Source organism: Haliotis rubra, unplaced genomic scaffold (assembly GCF_003918875.1).
Source record: "Haliotis rubra isolate DU_JTF1 unplaced genomic scaffold, ASM391887v1 Scf139, whole genome shotgun sequence".
Taxonomy (NCBI): domain Eukaryota; kingdom Metazoa; phylum Mollusca; class Gastropoda; order Lepetellida; family Haliotidae; genus Haliotis; species Haliotis rubra.
In genome coordinates, this window is record NW_025765325.1 from 115,662 (window position 1) to 125,309 (window position 9,648).

Below are 9,648 nucleotides of genomic sequence, written 5' to 3' on the forward strand. Positions count from 1 at the left end.
CCTCGCCTTTCCTCTGAGGACCAGGTCATAAACCTGGGAGAAAACCCTGACTAGCATGGAGAAAAATAAGTGTTTCAACTTTCCCATCGGTTGCTTTCTCCCAGATTCCTTACAGTCCCCACTGGGTACCCACAGACTGCTGGCTGTGTGAAGGGCATTTACCAAAATCTCACATAGGAAAACAGACTCATTCTTCACGTTTCTGCTTGATGGTTCGAAGATAATGATTGCGGAGATCAACAATGTCATCTCGCTCACATAACATAGTCCCATTTAAACCATTTATCCTCTACTACCTGTATCTAAATGCATGCAGATGTTGCCATAGTTGTCCTCTCTTACGATGGCAGACAGACAGACAGACAGATTTTATTCAGTAATATTGGCCAACTGGCCCATGTTACAATTGTTGTTACAACACTTTTGTTGTCACGTCGTAAGAAAATAGAAAAGCTATATTTAAACACTGTTTCAAACATTTTTGGAGAATACACATTTCAGAAATATTGCTATTGCTTTAACGGTTTGTCTATTTTGTGAATTCAATAAATTTATCATTTGGGATTTACATACATATTTGCCATCGAGAAATCTTAAATACTTTATTCTCAAATCATTAAATTCTGGACATTGTAGTAAAATATGAAATTCGTCCTGGACTTGTCCGCTGTTACAATGGTTACATAAAGTCTGCTGTCTTTCGGCATCCTTATTTCGTCTGGTTGCATTTACATTCAAATTATGTTGTCCTCTCTTACGATGGCACGTTTTTGGTGAGACATCTTTCTCATGTGCTGCCACCACTGAACAAACTGCCCTCAGAACTGAAAAGATGCCATGACCTTTCATCTTTCAAGACCGCATTAAAGACTCATCTGTTTCGTCTTGCCTATCTTTCAAACTAAGACCTATGTCTTTCTCTTAAAGCGCTTTGAGCATGTTTATGTGTGGAATATGTGCTTAACCAATGGACTATAGCGTAATGGAATTAACTGTAAATTACTTGCTAATTACTTGTTCAATGGATTCATAGATTGGTGAAATCACATGTTAGTTAAGATTCACTGACACTGAGATCTTCTGAATTTAGCATGAATATTGCCAGTCAGTGTCACTAACACATATTATATTATGTACTGTGAATAAAAAGTTAAGCGCCACCCAGTATATTTTGCCAATATAGGTTGTCTTATAGGAAATCTTTAAAAACAACAACCCATATGTTAGGCTAATATAATTGGGAAGACCAATCCATATTTAGAGAAGGTTCATCTCGTAACTGATTTAGGGATATCATAAAGATTTGTATTTACAATTAAAGGAAATATTGTTAAAGATATGATGGCACTGCTTTTTAAAGCAAAATAACTATTCCTATTCTGCTCATACAACACTATTAACTTAGGTTTCACTTGTCAAAAAGTGACAATCATGTGACCATATAACAGTCATTTCTGATTTTCACTTTTCAAAAGAAGGTAACCTTTTTGAGGAAAACAAAATGCATGTTTTCCAAAAGCCGTGATATTGCTGGAATATTGCTAAAAGCGGCGTAAAATTATACTCACTCACTCACTCGAACGCACGGTTGTCTCCAGGTATCAGCTTGATCTCCACGTATTCCTTTTTAGTAATCATTTTGAGTTAGTGTCGAATCTCGGATAAGCCGAAGTATTTACACAACAGTGTTTGACTCTATGTAGAAAAGACACTCTTCTTCGTTCTTTGTCGATAAGCATTTTCGTAATTTAGTGAGTGAGTGAGTAAGGTTTTTTCGCCGCTTTTAGCAATATCACTCGAATATAATGGCTGGTGACACCAGAAATGGGCTTCACATGTCGGGGTGACGATGAAGGCTTTAACCACTTGGCTTCGCCACCGCCCCGAGTCATTTTGAAAATTTGAAAACGAGTCGTAAATTACAAAACGCATAGTTATTGTTGCAACAATATTCAGTGTTTGGATAGAGTTTGTGCAGAAATCACGTTAGAAGTCGGCTATGTACCATCTTAGTTGCAGCCACCGAATTCACACTTATATTTCAGCTTGCGAGTCAGTAAGGTGGATTTTACGTCGCTTTTAGCAATATGCCAGCAATATCACGACGGGTGACACAGGAAATGCAGTTCACACACTGTACCCATGTGGGGAATCGAACCCGTGACTTCGGTGTTACGAGCGGACACTTAAAGAGGGGCGGTGGGTGGCCTAGTGGCGAAAGTCTTCGCTCGTTGCGCCGAAGACCCGGGTTCGATTCCCCACATGGGTATAATGTGTGACGCCCATTTCTGTTGTCCCGTACTGTGAAGTTGCTGGAATATTGTTAATAGCAGCGTGAAACTAAAACTCACTCACTCACCCACCTCAGCATGCGACAAAAGTGAGATACTGAAGTCCTTTGGTGCACATGTACCTATGATGGAATGTTGCTGAAGAAGTGAGTGAGTTTAGTCAGCAAATTCACAACAGAACTGGGGGACAACAGAAATGGGCTTCACCCATTGTACCCATGTGGGGAATCGAACCGGGTATTCGGCGTGACGAGCGAACGCCTTAACCACTAGGCCACCGCCCCTGCTGAAAGAAGCGTCAAACATAATAAACGTCAGTATTTTGAAACAAAACATATATTGCATAGTAAAGCATACCACTGAAATACCATCAGTATTCCCTCTTATGAAAGAGGGGCGGTGGGGTAGCCTAGTGGTTAAAGCGTTGGTCTTGTCACGCCAAAGACCCGGGTTCGAATCCCCACATGGGTACAATGTGTGAAGCCCATTTCTGGTGTCCCCCGCCGTGATGTTGCTGGAATATTGCTAAAAGCGGCGTAAAACCAAACTCAGTCAGTCAGTCAGTCAGTCAGTTAGTCTTATGAAAGAATAGAAAGAAGCATGTTATACACGTTGCACCCTTGGCAACGGTGTGAGCCGTGGACATTTTACTCAGCTTCGTTCGCCGTAAACAGGGTAGACAACTGTCTAATGTGCATTGGCAATTCAGGTAAACAACATGAATCTCTCAATGAAGATTGATTCAAGTTATAAATTCACAAGTGCGCGTTCATTTGAAGTTAAGATATATATAGAAACAACGTGGGAAGCCCATTTCTGGCCCCGCCACTGTGATATTGCAGGAATATTGCTCGAAGTGCGGCGCAAAACCATATTCACTCACTCTAGCCATTGGTTTCTTAACTACTGACAGACTGAGTTTAGTTTTACGCCGCCTTTAGCAATATTCCAGCAATATCACGGCGACACGACACCAGACTTATAAATTGTGCCCATGTGGGGAATCGAACCCGAGTCTTCGGCTTGACGAGCCAACGCTTTAACCACTAGGCTACCCCACCGCCCCGTTTCTTAACTAAGTTTTAAAATGATACGTATGTTCCTACGCTGAAATGAAAATGAATGACGATATTTTTAAAATGAATATCTGCGAGCAAATAGCTAAAGCAACCTTGACGAACACGGAAATGAATCATTCACATGCGTTGGACGACTCGCAAATAAATTACTCAAAATTCGTGTCTCACAAAGTAAGGACTGGTAGACCCCATTAGCGGTGGACGTGTGGGTTGTGAACGAAGAGCCCCGTGGATTTGTCTTCAGAAACCAACCCATGCTTGTAATAAGAGGTGAGGTGAAATTGGGTTTAACGTCGCGCTGGAGAATATTTCGCTCATATGACGACGAGAATGCGTGTGGGTATGTGCGGCTGCTTGTACTAGACCAGACTTAAGCTGGTTTTATAGTGCTAGCTCACTGAGGTACCATGCCGCAGTGAAGCATGAATACCCACTCAGACACATTATAATGACTCCGAGCCGACCATTCCTTGTTGTACCCAGTAATGCCGAGCGTCAGGCAGGGACCACCAAGTTACCATATTTTAACGTCTTTTGGTATGACGCTTGTCATAAGAGACGACAACGGGATCGGGTGGTCAGACTCGCTGACTTGGTTGACACGTGTCATCGTATACCAATTGCGTAGATCGATGCTCATGCTGTCGATCACTGAATTGTCTGGTCCAGACTTGATTATTTACAGACTGCCGTCATATAGCTGGAATATTGCTGAGTGCGGCGTAAAACAACAACCAGCTAATAATCAAATGTGACCCGAAGAGTCGCACGTAAAATACTTAAAACTCGCTCGTCACTCCGACTCAGGAAATGTTGACTGTCAGATCCAACTCGCAAACAACTGTGTTTGTGTTGGTAGAGTGGGAGAGTCGCACATACAATACTCTAAACTCGACCTCCAACAACATCCTCATTTCTTTGAAGACTCCTTCACATTCTGGTAGGGGTACAGTCCGTTTGATTTCATTTTAGACCGATGAATTGCTTACTAACACAAAATCTAATAATTGCAACAAAGCCAAATTTTGCACAGTTACATGAAATCTACAGACCCGAATAAAAAAAAAGTTGTTTTACAAACGGTCATTATTTTGTTGTCACTTTTCGCTATGTCTTACGAGGGGGGACCATTTGCTGGCAGAACAGCCAGGTGTGCGAGGTGCACGTGTGAAATTGAAATTTCACTCCACACGTTTGTTGATTACCTGGCTGTCCTTTATTCGGGTGACCAAAATTATGAGACAAATCATCAGAGTTGGTCTGTCGATTTCATGTGACTGTGCAAAATTTGGTTTTGTTGCAATTATTAGATTTTGTGTTGGTGAGCAATTCATCGGTCTAAAATGAAGTCAAACGGAGTCGTGGTTTGTAACCGTTTGTTTGTTGTTGTTTAACGCCGCACGTAGTAAGTTTCGGGCTATATGACTTTTGTCTGTAATTAATCGAACCTCGACCAGACAATCTAGTGATTGATCCATGTAATTGGGATCATGATTTGCATCAACCAATATCTCAATATGACAATATCACAACGGATAGGAAGTATAAGCGTTAACAAACTTTTCAAAGACAGACATCTCATGAACGCACCGCCATTTCTCTGTATCACTTAATCACAACGCAGTAGCTCCATACACATGCATGGGGTGTCATTCTTGATTTTGACGGTTTTCAAGAAGGTCGATAAATCACTGTAGACCATCAATTTTGATAATCATCTTGCATCACACTGTTGTTAGTGTTTGTTTCAAGCAGGGTTTGCTTTGTTTGAAAATGAAAATCGCACACATGCAAATTTCACGTCATACACCAATAATCTTTCAATTACTGTCCAAATAATGGTCATAAGGAAGTGCAAATGGTGATGGACTCTCAAAACATTCATCATTATCATATCAACATTGATTGACTCCGAAATATCTCCCATTTTTCAATCGTTAATTAAAAATAAAGTTCCCCTTCCCATCTCACTGGGGCTCCTCTTCACTTTGAATATGGTCAGGCTCGCTGACTTGGTTGACATCGATGTCATCGTGTCCCAATTGCGTAGAACAGCTCATGCCGTTGATCACTGGATTGTCTGGTCCAGATTCGATTATTTACAGACCGCCGCCATATAGCTGGAACATTGCTAAATGCGGCGTAAAACTAAACTCGCTCACTCACTCACTCAGTTTGAATGGGATTTTTTTGTTACTATCAAAATTATGTACATGCAGAGATTAAGCGTTAGTCTAAGTTGCGTTGTCAAGGACAACACAAATATCAACAGTCATGATGACGAAGCTATAATGCTATCATTTTCAGATACAGCGAACTTGTCCAACTATGCATGCAATGTGTGATACCAGCGGGGGCTGTCACGTGATACGTGTCTGTTATCTGTCACATGTTGTTATCCGGTACAATGTTAAGTACACAATCCAAACACTTTCAAAATATTTACGTTTTTAATAAACAGGAAGTGATATTTTTGTACGTCAGTTTTAATTTGATTGATTTGGTTGGTCATCCACCCGTGAAGATCCGGGTAAGAATTGATCTTCAGTAACCTATACTTGTCGTAAGAGGCGACTTACAAGGTTGGGTGGTCAGGATCTCTGATGGTGGTCAGGCTCGGTTGACACATGTCACATGTCCACAGACCGCCGCCAAATAGTTATAATATTGCTGAGCGTAAAACTAAACTCAATCAATCAATCAATCATGGCTGGTCATTGAAGAATTCGACGAGTGAGTGAATATGATTTTACGCCGCGCAATATTCCAGCAACATCACGGAGCTTCACACACTGGGCTCATGTGGGGAAGCGAACCCAGGTCCCCGGCGAACACTTTATCCTCCAGGCTACCTCACCGCCTTCACGAATATCCAGTATGACTATTGATATATTTGCTCATTGACAATTTGACATTTTTGACCACTGACATGTTAGATGAGTATCATAAACTCAGGTGTAAAAGAAACGACACCATTATTTATTTTCTACTCGCAAACAACAAAGCCTTAAAAAGAGCACCTTGTAACAGTTTACATCAAATAACAATCGTTCAATAAGAGTTGTGTTCAGACTAAAAACGAAGAGGCTGGCATTTATTTTGTCTTTTAGACACGTTTGTCATATGGGGGCTCGCTGTCCAGTATTCGAGCACACTAGCTCATGACAAATCACAACACTGAAGCATCAACGTGAAAGGAAGTGCCTTGATATCGGGTGAGGCCACCTCAAGTGTCAATGTATGCCGAAAACACGATGTCGAATGGAGTACACAAGTCTCCTAACAACGTGATCACTGGCCCGACTCTGTAGAACCAGTGCCAATGTAATCGAGGTCAACGGAGGCTGTTAACGTTGTCGGGTGAGGCCACCTCAAGTGACAATGTATGCCGAAAACACGATGTCGAATGGAGTACACAAGTCTCCTGACAACGTGATCACTGACCCGACTCTGTAGAACCAGTGCCAATGTAATCGAGGTCAACGGAGGCTGTTAACGTTGTCGAACCCGACATTCCAGAGGTGCTCTATCGGCGACATGTTAGGAGATCTTTCTGGCCACGTTCACGTTGTTAGCGTTTAAAACGCCCTTTGTAACAATAGCTGTATGAGGGGTTGCATGGTCCCGTTAAAACAATGTGGGTGGGTTCGAACGTCGGAATGGTAGTTCAACAGTGACAATATTTCATCAATATATTCGACGACCTGTCAGTTTCACCTCCGTAAGAACCAGATCGGCGTTCCTGTCCCACAAACGCGTCCCCAAAACATCACGCTCCCACCTCCGTAAGCCCCCACTTCCGGAATTCAACAACGTGACGTACGTTCACCACGCCACCTATGGATACGCACACTGGTTGTTGAGTTGAAATCTGCTTTCCTCGCTGAAGAGTACCCATCGCCAATTTCGCTGCTCTACTGACGAACCCTACTTCGCCACCTCAAACGTCTTCGTCGTTCTTCAAGCGTCCACGCCATGCCCTTGAACGACCGATTGGCTCCTGAGGCCACGTTGGCGGAGTCGTGTCCCAGCGTGTCGTGTGACCCCTGATACAGGTATTGACACCAGGAACGTTTTAAACGCCAACACCGATCCTCAGACACCATCTGGGATGCCCCTCCGCTGATTGGATGGCCAATGCTGTCTGAGGTGGATGACGTCACAGTGGAGCACCCGGAAATGACAACGTTGCCGCGGGGTCGTGACCCTTGGTCTTCCGCCCCAGGCCTGGTTCCTGTTCAGCCAGTTTTTCGGTGGCGTGTGACCAGTCTGGCAGTAGTGCACTACGCGCATCCCGTAATTCGTGCAACCTGGCCCTGTATTGCACCCATCTGCATCCTATTCGATCTTTCTCTCTACCCTCCGGTGAGTCGGGGCATGTTCGAAGTGTCAAACGGATGGCAGTAAAGAAAACGTACAGCTCTGTACGTGTGTTAAATTCAATTCTCATACCGGTCGTTTTCTGCTCACCTTGTTGGTTTTACTGACTAAATTTAGCTTATTCAACAAAAAATGCATGTGCATGATACATGCACCCGGATGATGATACATGATGCATGTGGTGTTCATGGTTTTGTCAATATTCCAGCTATATATCGGCGGTCTGTAAAAACCAGTGATCAACAACATAAACATCGATCTACGCAAACTGGGATACGATCACATGTGTCAACCAAGTCAGCGAGCCTGACCACCCGATGCCGTCAGTTGCCTCTTACAACAAGCATGGGTTGCTGAAGATCAATTCTTACCCGGATCTTCACGGGTTACGTGTTTATGACCATATTGTGGTGAGTGAATACATATTTATTCTTGTACGTTTCTTTTGTCCCTGAGTTTTTATCGATATGTTTGACGATGACTTGTCATGTCTTGTCAGAGATATTGGCGTAAACAGGAAAACTTCATCACTTTCTTGCACCGTGTTATCTCCAGAACCTGCGTGTTGACCTCGTGCCGAAACACGGGCCAGTTCTCACCTTGTGAACATGCCTGCACTGGCGATAGGGACAAGGTCAAGGTTACTCATCATTATGGTCCAGTTTATAGACAGGAAATGTAAAATGTTAGAAATGTTCTTAAACAAACTCTCTTTGTCCCTCTGCCAAAATGTGCAACTATCTGAATATAGAAATTTAATAATTTTATCGAAACGTTTCTTCCTTGAACTAAACGTATCAGCCCTTTTAAAATACGAATAAAAATGAATATTGTGTCAAAGAAATTTTATTGTTCTATAAAACTCATTACATGGTAAGAAATATACGTTTTAATTTTAAGTAATACATGTCTGTATTTATAGCAATCCAAACGTTTGGCCACTCGAGGTTACAACCTTCCACGACTTTATAAAGATAGTCAACTGCACGGCTGGAAAATCCCTCTATGTTGTGATCAGCGCGTGCTGCATGGTCACGTGACGGGGCATTGACACTCATTGGAATTCTGGAATCTCAATGTATCTGCCGAAATCAGGACCAAAATATTCTATGTATTCGTATTGACGCACAGTCAGCACTATTCCAACAATATCGCAACAATCTGTAGATAATCGACCAGGTTTGACTGCATGTATAGACAATGAATACGAGACTTTATATATACTATATAATAGTGGGTGGATGGGCGAGCTGGCTGAGGCGCCAGGCTAGTGATCCAGCGAGGTTGAGGTGCCGGGATCGAGCCAAGCTGTGACCGGGTATAAAAACCTTGGAGTCAACTTTGTGTGCAGACTCTTTCAGTGTTGTCACAACCCCTAGTGTACAGTACACAACCCTGTGCACTGAAAAGAACCCACGAATCCGTTGGTATATGACCAGATGGTGGCCACATGAATACGTGCAAACACCTAGTTGCGGGTACAGCAACGTGCAGTGAAGTTGGACAAAGTACTGTGACTATGTGTCCCAGTCCACCCAGCTGTGAATGGGTACCTCGTTAGGATCAGAAAGCCACAATAACTCGGTGCGCCAAGTGGCAGCAAGAGTTGTATACTCCCCAGGGAGTTGAGACTGATAATACGATGTGCCGTTAAGATTGACATCCAGTGATCGAGGGAAAATTACCAGCGCCTTGAGCATGCACTAGTTGCGTGGATGTGTGCACTAGATAAATATCCTATAATGGTAATAATAATATACTGAAGGAAACAAATAAATAGAGGAACACTGCGATGAAGTGGTGTTCCCTTATTATTTTCCCTCAGTATATAAATGTTTTCACCGTATAAGTACATTCACTGAACCTGTAACATATATAGTCACGCGTATTTCAGGCAT